Source organism: Botryllus schlosseri, chromosome 7 (assembly GCF_051294905.1).
Source record: "Botryllus schlosseri isolate E-star chromosome 7, Bs_hap1, whole genome shotgun sequence".
Lineage (NCBI taxonomy): Eukaryota > Metazoa > Chordata > Ascidiacea > Stolidobranchia > Styelidae > Botryllus > Botryllus schlosseri.
The window spans coordinates 22,116,811-22,127,665 of record NC_137242.1 but is presented as its reverse complement, the minus strand read 5'-3'; positions in this window follow the sequence as shown (position 1 = coordinate 22,127,665).

The following is a 10,855-nucleotide window of genomic DNA, read 5'->3' as shown; positions in this document are numbered from 1 at the left end:
GTCCTTATTCCGAAGGGCCAGGTCTTAGAAAACTCAACTGTCCTTATTTCGAAGAAATGTCCTTGTTTCCGACTTGCGTCCTTATTTTGTCTTATTTTCCACAAGTACAGAACTTCGGTCGTTTTCCCCGGGCATCCGTGCTGCATAATATTTTAAAATTATGCTTTTGCGTCGAGATTTTATGACAGCATAAATGAAAGGAGCTCCACGGGGCAGTGAGTGTTATAGCAGTTTCGGCTGTACCAAGCCATCGCAGCGGACGTCGTTTTATCAGTAAACAGCAGTATATGTTTCAGTTGTTCAGTCTACAGCAGAATAAGCGGTGGGGAAGGCATAGCATTCATTGGGTAGTGAAAAGGGGCGCAGTGCAGTCGACACTTGGGTTAAAAGTAGTAAAGCTATAAATCATTGATAAATGTATCTAATTTACTTTCCACGTATAGTTTTAGCTACTAATAGCGCTAATCTGATAAGATAAAAAGAGCAATCGTAAAAGCGTTTTTCGTGACGATTTTGAGAGAGAATTCAACGGTATCAGACGGAGCTCAAAGGCGAGTGTTTCGCACATTGCAATATGTGCAATTGTGGCATTATAACCTGGAGCCCACAGCAAAGACCGCTATTTCAACTCACATTGATATCCAAAAACATAAGAAGTGTCTCATATTGATTAATTCGAGTCAGTCGATGAATAATTTTTCACAAGCCGATCAGCACCAATGACCACAGACTACCGAGGCAGCTGCTGCTGAGGGTACCTGGAACCTGGGCATTACATACTGTCAAACACCAGCAGTCATTCCTCACCAACGATTGCACATCGCAAATATGTTTGTTTCGGACATGACCAAGGCTACAAGCATTGCTACTGGAGTTCTTGCTCGATACGCTCAATATGATTTTGTCTGAACTCGGTGTGCAGCCTTTGTTAACTATTTCCTCTAGTCATCAGTAGGGCGATTTTTTTGACATGCCAAAAAAGTCAAAATTATAGCGTAATTGTCAAAAATGTCAAAATTGTTTGGAAAGTAAAAAAAATTTCGCAATAAGCATTTCGTTTGTATCGTAGATTTCGCATTGTCAGCAAACTTATCTTTTGACATTTTGCAGCCTGTAGCCTACTTTATAGGCCTACCGTTGTAGACCTATTGTCAGGCCGTGTTATTTTTGGCATTTCAGGAGCCAGATGCCAAAACTGCCAAAAATAAAAATTTGAAAATGCCAAAAATAAGCAATTTTTGGCATATGCCAAAAATAACACGGCCTGCCAAATAGTGTATTTCGTTCATGGTGTTGTGATAGCAGGACCTCGTTACAAGCGAGAAGAGCGTTTGTGAAAGGCAGGTTTCTTAATCTGGGTCCAGCCCACCCATTAGGGGTGAAAGCATGGTGTCCTAAATGGTGTGGGCACAGCGAGATTGAACGGCTGACTGCATTTGGTTTACGTCATACTTTCCATTTGTCCAAAGGCAATTTTACAACCATTTTTGACCGGCTTGTCGAGCACTAAATTTGATAAAACGGGTATCAATGAGAAGCTGCCGCAGTACTGTATACTAAAATCTAAATTATATTCTGCTCGTGGAACTGGAACCCCCATAATCAACCACAATTTTTGCATTGTGATCGAGTTGAACATTGTGACGCCACAAACTGTCTGGCTATTTCGGAGCTGCATAGTCTCGTTGTACCAGACAGTCTTGTTGCGTCAATGTTCTTAAACAAGCTAACCTAGTAACCTTCCCAGGACTCTTCCATGCGAGTTGCGGAGTTGGTAATATTAAAGCCACCTGAAGTGGCAAAAGTCCTCCGAAAATATATCGGTAGACTGAAGGAGAAATGATAGTCGGGCTGCTAAATGAATGTGTTGAGAGGCAACACAGGAAACTCCTGGAAAAGGATCGGGAAGAAAATTCTTTCCGCGATGAGATCGATGGCACTGGCGAAGTGATCTCTTTTCATGATGCATGGAAGCCGGTTCGGCCCTCCAAAGATTTTGAAGCTCTGGAAACCTTTTGTGGATGACTGGCAACGTTCTTTTCCTCAACGGCTACTGTTGAAGCCGATATTTCCCAGATTCGCTGGGCGAGAAAAGAATTTAGGAGAAACTTAGCTGACCTGAGTTTGGAAGCACTGTCAATGTGTTACATTGCAAACGATTTAAGTCTATTCAACAGCTGTAACAATCAGCTGTTAAGCGTGTTTGTTAGGCTTTTCTTTCTTTTTTTTGCTTATTGGCACCGATTCCGATGGATACTGCACATTTTGTGGTTTCGTTTGATATTATTAACCTATGAAATCGTTAGGTTTTTTCTACTTCGTATTGTTTGTTGGCACTGATTATACGTGAATGCTGAACATTTTGTGGTGATTTTGACAAACTAGCCCAAATAAAGCGTTTTTGTGACTAATTCGAGGCTGAAACTATCTATTTAGAGGACGATGCCAAAACTGCCAAAAATAAAAATCGAAAAATGCCAAAAATAAGTTATTTTTGGCAGTTTTGGCATATGCCAAAAATAACACGGCCTGCCTATTGTCTGCTCATTGTGAATCATAAACATTCCAAAGAAACAAATTGGGTGACATGGTGTTATGCTCAACGTACCGCAATATCCTAACTGAAGCAAGATTGCGTGGGCATGGCATGGTTCTTATATCAAGAAGTGCTTGATGAAAAATTGTGATGTAGTGTAGACAACATTGTCAGAATGAAGCAACACGGTGTGTCACCAGCAGTGTACGCACAACTTCGGTGTTGTCAGCCAACAACTGCTGCTGTTGAACGTTCTTTCTCCATTATTGGCAGGCACTTTCTATCCGAGAATGTAGGAAAGTATCTTTCGTTGTACTGCAAAAGATTTAAATTATTTCTACAATAATACGTGATGTAACTACTGGAAATCTTCATAGGGCCATATTTTGGTAGAATAAAGTTTTTTCAAGCAAAACTTCGTCAGTTTTTTATTCAAAAAAGTTTTTTCAGTTCCATCTACTAAGTAAGGACAGACATTTCCAACCAGAAATGAAGAAAAGTAGTACAATTCCAACATTATGTGGGAAAACACCTAATTTGCATTCGTTATGTCAAAATCAAGTCAAAAATGTCAAAATTTTTATTTTGTAGGACTAAATCTTCCGTGATTTAGGTAAATTGCGCAGTTTTGACACGGTCTCTGCGCCCAGAAAGTCTATGCTGCGCACAAAAAAAATCCGAAATGATGACCTTTTTTCAGTCGTTACGCAGTGTTCTCCAAGGTAGCGCGCCGTGAGTTGGTGATTGCGCGCAGGCTCGCGCAAAATTAGAGGGAACATTGGTAGCCACTTCAAAAGCTATACTGGTAGGACGAAGATCTTTACCGGAAACGACTCTTTTCCACTGCTCTACAAGATAGTTAGCATCATTTTCCCCTTCCTGTCAACAATGCGCGTGCGGAAAGTGTATTCTCTCTTGTTTTGGCGCAGTGAACCAATGGAAGGAACGTACTTAGTGAAATGACAGTCAAATCCCAGCTACAATTAAAGGTGAATCTAGACCTGAGCTGTCGTGAGATCCATGAAGCACTTTCTGATAACAAGGAGTTGCTGGAGTAGATTATTTCTGGCAAAAAGTATGGAATATGATATGCCACGGCTCGTGTAAATGCAAAGCACGTACAAAAACACTTTTTAAGGGTAATCTAAATTTTCGACTGTCCTTATTTTTGGGCCAATGTCGATGGCAACCCTGATTATAGGCATATGTATAATGTGTTCGATTTTGGTTTTTGTCTAGTAGCGAAAATATGTGCTTTGCAGAAGGCTTCCAGATTAGTGTAGGGTTTGACAGGCTGCTAACGGTTAAGAATGCCTTATTGACAAATATAGAGGAATACGTCAAATGTACTAAAATACACATCGTCGGCAGGATTCGAATCTGCGCGGGCAGAGCCCAGGAAAGGATTAGTCAAGTTTATTTGAATAGTGAGTAGCACAGAAAAGAGGTGTAGGATTTCTAAGTATACTAACCCTATCCCCGATTCAAGTCCGTATACGAACTCATTCACTTCATATCATTATATCCAAATTGAACTTATTCTTGGACTCTTATTTTGGCAGTATTATGCAGTGTGTAAACAAGCAGGTCCGTAGCCGCAACAAAAAATTCCGATGACATAGCGTGTCAAGCGATAAGAAATGACGTTTAAAACAATTGCTCGGGGTAAAAATGCAAGCATTGTATTCGGGCTCTAGATCCTGGAGCAGTGGTTCTTAACCTTTACTTTAGGGCAGTGGTTCCCAACCTGGGGTACGCGAAAGTCTTCCAGGTGGTACGCGAGTAGATTTTATTTTTTTTCGACCGAAGAGAGTTATTAGTTCAGGTGGGGTTGAACACAAAGATTGTTCTCCAATAAACTTCAGGCCTAGCATGACCTCCTGGTACTCTACTCTAGCTTCTCACGCTATTACCCAGCTAATTTACCCTTCTACGTGGTAGTGCCAGCAAGGACTTCTTCTCTGATGACTATCAAGTCGACGAAACGAAACCGACTTGCTGCGCCACGCACGACTTTCGATGCGCTGTGAGCAAACATATGCCACGCACCGACCAGCTAGTGCAGTGGTTCTCAAACTAGGATGGGGGGCGTGAAAGCATCTGAAGGGGGGCGCGAAGCTGCGGCCAACTGACAAATTTGTTTCGCTCTCAGTGCGATTTACGACCATTCGATTGCTCTTTGCTTTGTGTATAGTCCTAATTGCATGTTTGAGAATTCAACTATCAACTGTCCCCACCTTCCATGGCATCAAATTATTCGCTGGGATTGCTAGCATTCTGGTTGCAGTTTGTGATATGATGATAATGGAAAGTAGTATATACGATCGCTGGCACATTGGTGATTTTTGCATGGGGTAGTATAGGCGCGGCGGTGACTCGTATTGAAAACTCGTGGTGGTGATTCGTACTTTCAGACCCCCCTCTCGGCCGTGATTCGTAATGGGTTCTTATGGACGCGGTGGTGAGTCGTACTTTTGGGTATAGGCTGCGGCGGTGACTCGTATTGAAAACTCGTGGTCGTGATTCGTACTTTCGGGTATAGGCTGCAGCGGTGAACCGTATTGAAATACTCGTGTTGGTAAGTCGTAATTTCAGGTATAGACTGAGGCAGTGATTCACCTGTCGTGTATTCTTACGGGATCTGTGGTGATTCGCCATGTGTTCTTATGGGTGTGGCGGTGATTCGTACTTTCGGGTATAGGCATCTCTCGACCGATGTTGAATATGTATCAAGTAAATAGTCACGTGATTGATCGTTACCTAATGTGTTTACCCAAAATTATTAAATATGACCGGTTCGAGTTGATCCTAACGTTTACGGTGAGTGCGACAATGATATATCGTTATTCTTATGGGTGCGGTGATGATTCGTACTTTCGGGTATAGGCTCCGGTCGCATGATAGCGTTATGGAGATAGGGATCGGTCGCATGCTAATGTTTTTAGGTATACGTGCGGTGACATGCTAACGATGATAATGTGTCTGTCATGTATTCTTACGTGATCTCTGGTGATGTGCCATTGTTTCTTATGGGTGCGGTCGTGAATCGTACTTTCTAGTATAGGCATCTCTCACACGGTGTTGAATATGTATCAAGTAAATAGTCACGAGTATCGCTAAACAGGAAATTCACTAAACCACAGTACAATGTGCGATTTTGAAAAACAGATGTTCGCGACCGCGTTTTGATATGTGTGACCCACTAACTACGTCCGCTTTGGAAACGCGATCTGTTGTGAGGATTTCGAACGCGCACTATCGTATCGATTATTACACTAATCCAGTCAGCACTATTACATTCAGGAGTATTCAGTATTCAGCAGTGACACAAAAAGCAACCAGCAAATAACCACACTCGTAAATTAACACTTCAAAAAGTGTAAAATAGATTGCAAATCCCGCGATCACTAACAAGATAATGTCTCGGGCATAACCATTTTAGTGACTTGGTGTTAAAGACATACCGATCGCTCACAAGGTAATATTTCGGTAATTAGTTTGTCACAGAGCCGTCGCAGACGGTGATTCGAAAACCAACAATTTGACAATTTCTGGTGCTTGCTATATGTTTTGACACTTCGGAACATGGTTGACTTTAGTTGTATGATAAGAATCATGTGAATATACAAGTAATGTGTCAATTTGTCAACTTGAAATGAAACTTACTACACAAACCAAGTTGATTCGTATCTGAATGTGTTAATTCGGTACAATTCTAATTATTTTGAGAAATCTTTTCGTGATCTTTTGAATCGTACGTAACCTGAATATTACCGACACCGACTTTCAGCCCCATCGAATTATTCACACATTCCACGCCGCTGTTTCTCGCCTATAGAATCAATACCAACTAGTTGTATGAAAATCAAGAATCACAAGTATGTGCATTATACAGTTATTGTCTTTATCAACATGAAATCAAACTCTTAACAAAAACACGCATCTTATCACTCGTCAACTCTATCATGAAAATCCTCGAGTCCTTATCATCAAAAATGTTATAGCGCGGCGTCGGAATCCATTCGTGGGATGTACTAAAGCTAAATCCAGATAATCCAGAATGAAATATTTGGACTTTGACATTGCGTGAATTGAAATAGGTTTGACAAACATGACTACGAACTTTCACCCAGTCACATTTCAAGATTATACTTTGAAACAATCCTTGAAACTGACAACTCTATTCACGACTCCGTTTCCGTTGTAAAATAGAGTTTCAGAAATACTATCACTATGACAACTCAACATTTCAACATCTTCCCATACTCAAAAGAGTAAAATACAAAAAGCCTTGTCAAGTCAATCCGTTTGTAACTTACCCAACCAAAAACAAAAAGTATCCTTATGAAAAGTAGACAAGACTACGCGAGTAATCACCACAATCCAAAATCCATAGCGAGTTCGGTTGTAGTCATATACCGCCAAATCGTATTTTATTCAACTGTAAAAGTCGTTACTATTCCGCAAGATAAAGTAATTACTATCTGGTATATTTTGTAAGACAAAAGTAATTACTTCTCGGTGTCGGTGACTTGGGATTAACATATGTTTTGAGTATATGATATTTGAATGTCTGACCAATGTAGTTAAGAATTCATTTCTTACGATCAAACGCCGGTGTTACATTGAAAGTTATCATGCTGTGAACATAAGGATTGACACAATGATTTGACATATGTAATAGTTTATCATGACTTGATTATTAAATTATTTGCGTTAATTAGACCCCGCGTTGTGGTAAATGTTATGACAGCAACAAACTTTTCAGTACCAATGTTATTAACATATTAAGCTGTAAAACTATGTGTGTCTGAAATGTTCTTGATAGGAAAATTACTCCACCTTGGTAAAAATCACTCTGCGTATCGCGGATATCAGAAAATATTTCCAGTAACCAAGACTAAAGATGAAACGACAATATCGGTATCATTCAACAATCAGTACAATTATTAAAATCTATCGTTTGCGATAAACAGCGCTAAAGATGTAATTATTCCAGTATTCATACATCCGATACAAAATGCTTTATTATCCCGATTCACAACGGATAATTGAAACGACTAAGTGTAGAGTCAGTATATTACAATGACACGTCGTTACTATTGAATCCAGCAATTGATACGATTTATTGTCGGGATTTGTGACAGCGCATTGAAACATACACAACTTACAGAGTGTGAAAATATCACTTTGGGTATCGAGTACCGTTTGAAGCGTGCGATCAATACATAATTCCGTTCACACTCTCTAAGGCGTTGTGAAGTCTACAGATTTACACTTCAAGACTTTGATCAACACAAAAACAATTTGGAGTATCTTTACTGGATACATCCTATTCTACTAGACTTGAGTAATACACAAAACTCATAGCATTAACAAAATCGCAATAGGCGCTACACTGAAATCTACAAAATGTGTTTGTATTGTTGTTAGTGATCATAAATTATCATTTGAATAAGTAATTGTAATCATAAAACCAAACTTGCGAAAGTCATTACCATAACAAAAGAATATTGTAGGTTGCTTGCTAAATGTACGCCAGAAATATTTGTAGAACGCTCACGACCAAAGAAATCGGAAATTTCCCCACATGGTCATTCATCAAAGTATATGTTGTCACAATACTCATCCCGTAAAAGATCTTACTTGTATGTGATTGAATCGCTGGTAATTAACCCGCTAAATCAAACCACAAGGAAATTTCACTCACTCATCGGATATTAAACAGCGTCACTTAATCGGCGTAGATCGTTTTTTCTAAATGCAAATCATACCTAGCCAACAGAAAACAATTTTCACTCACCTTGTAATGAACCCAAGTGGTGGGCCTTCGTTCAATATTTTGTCTGTGTCAAATACTTTGCAATAAACACAATGGAGTGGTTGAGCTTTACATCATCATGCTGTCATCTGAAAATCAAGCTTACATCCGATTTGTAACTGTATCGTTTACCTAACCGAGTTGTATGCACAGTTCGATATTTTTTGTCATTTAGTGATTGCTGAACATACCAAACGATACACATTCACCTCCGAAATACTGCGTTGATCTCAATCCCCTTTGACGTGATAATCGAAGTACATTTGTTTCGAGTTCGTAACAACCGACTATGACACGACGATTTTTGGAAAAGTTATGCTTGGAAGATTGGTTGTATATCACGAAAAATAATTACCGCTCATATTGATACTGTTATCCCTTGTTCGGTATTTTCAAACGAGTAAAATTTATTACTTGAGTTACTCCGCTTACTATATTCAAATGTAAACACAGCCGTCTTTCAACATCACAAAGACATCGATATAAAGTATACAATCAAACGCAACAAGTTTTACTTTTGTAGGTTGTGTATGATTATCCTGCATAACTCATTTCTTACCAAAGGCATATGAAAAATATTTACGTCACAAAAATATTCGACGTCATTCGATACTAGAGAATGGTCGACTACGCTTTCAAAATGTTTCGATACCTCAAGAACTTTATTGTCTGAATGGTTGGTCACGTATCTTAATAATCAAGTAGTTCAACACAGAACTAGTATTAACAGAAACACCAGAGTTGTTTACACAAAAGTTTGTATGTGTACAGTATGCGAATACCATGTGTAAGTCCAGCACAATTGTGGTATCCATCCGATTTAGTTAACACAATTTACGCTACCGAGGTCGCCTCATCTTTCGTAAGACAACAAACCAAGGCTTCAGGATATGTCCATGTCATAGCAATAAATCAGCTACTCCAACAACAGAGTACATATGTTTTCTAGTTACGGTGCTTACATCTTACACACAAATCAATCTACTTTGCTAACGAAAAGTGCTGAGTCATCACATGGTTGTCCTCACAACAATACAACTAAAACATACTATCATACAAAATGGCCGTTATAGTCACCAATGGTACATCGTACAAGTAACAAGTCTCGAGAATCCAGTTATTCAAAAAACGTGAAAGTATTTCTACACCAAGTCGTTATGTTGACGAAGACGTATATTGTAATATCATGATCGATTTGTATTCGTTGACCGCAAAATGTCACTACTCTAAATAATTATTTTTCACTCAAACACAAAAACCTACTTGTCGCCATTCGTTTTCATCAAGCACGAGTTCAAGAAACTTACTTACTACGACATGAATTGTTATTTTATGTTGTGTAAATAGGTAATAATTAATTCAAGTAACACTATATCAACATCATCGAGCTGTGCGAATAGATTTACATGTGGTCTTGTGGTTTTAATCGAAGTACACAGTACGGTCTAATGTAGAGTCATCTCTATTGTACAGCAACTCGGTAATCGAAATGCATTAAAATTTAAACAGCGATCTTGTTTCATCACGTGGAAAAATATATTCACTATCGCGATACTCTGCACAGGACGTGCAAATCCTTTTCACACTCGTAATAGTATACCAACGGCTACCGGCGACAACGTTTAACAATACCAACGACACTAAACATACGATACCTACTCAAGTAAAATTTCCATTTTCACCTGGAGATCAGCCGTTACCTGAGTAAAAATACCATTATCCTTTGAAAATCTGGCGTTTACCCAGTGTAACAATACATTTTCACACGGGGGTCCATCGTTTCCCAGAGTAACAAACCCCTTTTTTCTTTGGAAATCTATTTTTTTCCTCGGGTAACAAACCTTTTTCGCTTGGAAATCTATTTTTTTCCGTGGGTAACAAATCTTTTTCACTTGGAAATATCTTTTTTCCTCGGGTAACAAACCTTTTTCGCTTGGAAACTTATTTTTTCCCTGGGTAACAAACCTTTTTCACTTGGAAATATATTTTTTCTCTGGGTAACAAACCTTTTTCACTTGGAAATATATTTTTTCTCTAGGTAACAAACCTTTTTTCACTTGGAAATATATTTTTTCTCCGGGTAACAAACCTTTTTCACTGAGCAACAAACCATTTTCACCAAACAACAAACCATTTTCACCTGGCGGGTCGTCGTTTACCTGAGTAAAAATATCATTTTCCTTTGGAGATCTGGCGTTTACCCAGTGTTACAATACATTTTCTCTTGGTCATCTACCTTTTCCTAGAGTAACAAAACCATTTCCATTTTGAAATCTGACAAACACACCTGACAATTTGGTATTTGCTGTATTGACGATAGTTTGAAATAGATTACAACGAACAGTGACGGAAATATACAAGGACTACCGGTTTCAGAGTATACCCCCATCAGTCGTATCACATCAATATCATCGGTTAACCACATACAATATGCTCTTGTACACCGAAATGTATGTTTTGGAAAATTGGACAATAGGCTTCGATAGTTCTGTGATGTC